The following is a 2135-nucleotide window of genomic DNA, read 5'->3' as shown; positions in this document are numbered from 1 at the left end:
AGTATCCATGCTCAGCTGGGAGTCGGCTTCTCCCTCTGCCCCTCCCCCTGCTTGTGCTCTCTCTGTCTCTGTCTCTCTCAAATAAATAAATAAAGTCTTTTTAAAAATTTAAAAAAGAAAAAGATTTGAACCCAGGCCAGTGTGTTTTAGTCAGTTCAGGCCGCTGTAACGAACACCCCAGACGGAGTGACTTAAATGACAAACATTTATTTCTCATAGTTCTGGAGACTGAGAAGGACAAGACCAAAGTGCTGGCAGATCCAGTGACTGGAGAAAGTCCGCTTCCTGGCTTGGAGATGGTTATCTTCTCGTATCCTCACATGGTGAGAGAAAAGCAAGCTCTCTCCTTTCTCTTCCTGTAAACGGCACAAATCCCACCACAAGGGCTCCACCCTGATGACCTAATTACCTCCCAAAGCTCTACCTAATACTATCACATTGAGGGTTAGGATTTCAACATCGGAATTTTGAGGGGACACATACAACCCATAACCCCGTGCAACTCCAGAATGCCCACAGCATACCACCTGGCCACTCAGACACCAAGAATGTGACATATTTGAAGCAATATTAACCGGTATTCCAAACATGAAACAGAAACAAATCACTGTGCAGGGGGAGGAGAGAGTGGTCCTTTGACCTTAAAGCGAAGACAGACCAGCAGAGCCATCAGCTCTTTGTATAAGCCTCCCTGGAAAAGGTCTCCCTCCAAAATCTTCTTCCTTTCATCTCTCCCAGCCTGCCCCTTACATCACAGCCCAAAGCCTTCTGTCTGGGGGTTATAAAGAGGTTTCTCAGTAGAAACCAAAAAGAAGGGATGGGAATCCAGGACCTGCCTGGGTCCGCATCCCACTGCAGTTGTGCAGGTGGGAGAGAGCCCTAGATAGAGCCGGAGAGGAGGAGAGGGCCACTGGCGTGGTGTATAGGGAAAACACACATGCCATCCCTCTTTGTAAAGGGTGCATCCTTCTTGTTGCCATTCACCCTGAGGACCCATGAAGATGTGGAACTGTGTATTGGGAGCGAGTCTTCGAAAATGCTGTGGGAATGAGGAGGAGACAGAGGAGGATGTAAATTAGAATGCTTATGGTTGCAAGCAACAAAATCTGAGTTCCGTCTTTTAACAAAATTTATTTATTTAGTTAGTTAGTTAGTTAGTTGTTTTGTTATTTCACATCATCAAGGGAAGGTTGAAGGATCAGGCTTGAAAAATTGATTAACAGGACCAAATGTCTCCAAAGGGCTAAGAAACAGGAAATGGAACTATCATTGTGGGAGACTGCCACCATCACTCTTCATATGCCTCAATTGACATTCCATGTCCTAGGAAGGTCATAACATTTGTTCATTATACCCACATCCTAGAGGTTGAGATGTGGGCAGAGGCAGGATTTAGATCTTCCGGCTTCTGTAGTTGGAGGAAAAGCATTGCTTTCTACCAAGATCTCACACATGGGAAATGGCTTCCACATAGGAAGGCAAGTAGATGCTGGGCAGTGTCCTCCCTTCCCCCACCAAAAAATCCACCATTACAATGGTCATGACATGTATTGGCCTAGACCTTTTATGATTTTTCAGACATGTTTTGTTATTTACCATGGGTATTCAAGATGAAAGTGTGAATTTTGTGTTTATCAATGAAATCTTTTTGTGCAAATATGTAAGACGTACCTAGAAATCCTACCCAGACCAAAGGATAGTATGTTTCAAGTTAGGACCTACTCTCTATGGAATTCATCTTGAATAGTCAAGAGAGAGAACACAGGACAATGCCAAAGAGAGAGGTTACATTATATCCATGAATGGATCATTACCTAGTATGAAAATAGGAGGAAGCACAGAAAGTAGAGGTAAATAGGAAAAATTTGTGGGGTGATTACCAGGCCACTGGAATACACTGACCATGAATGGAATATCCTAAAAGTAAAATAATTTAGGCTTGAGTTTGCTTATTAATCTTCCTGTTTCCCAGGGTAAGCTGGGATTCTCACTTTAGTCATCTCTACATTTTGCAATATGATAAATAAGTTTTAGGATGAACCAGGACAGAATGTCTTATCACCCTAAACACAACGTACCTTACACTGTTTTCCTAGCCAAATATCACTCCAATAGTTTAGGACTGCCAGTGATGA

This window comes from Eumetopias jubatus, unplaced genomic scaffold (genome assembly GCF_037043125.1).
Source record: "Eumetopias jubatus isolate StellerSeaLion01/CBP00866 unplaced genomic scaffold, mEumJub1_p1.0 scaffold_10, whole genome shotgun sequence".
Classification (NCBI taxonomy): Eukaryota; Metazoa; Chordata; class Mammalia; order Carnivora; family Otariidae; genus Eumetopias; species Eumetopias jubatus.
This window is presented reverse-complemented; position numbering follows the sequence as displayed.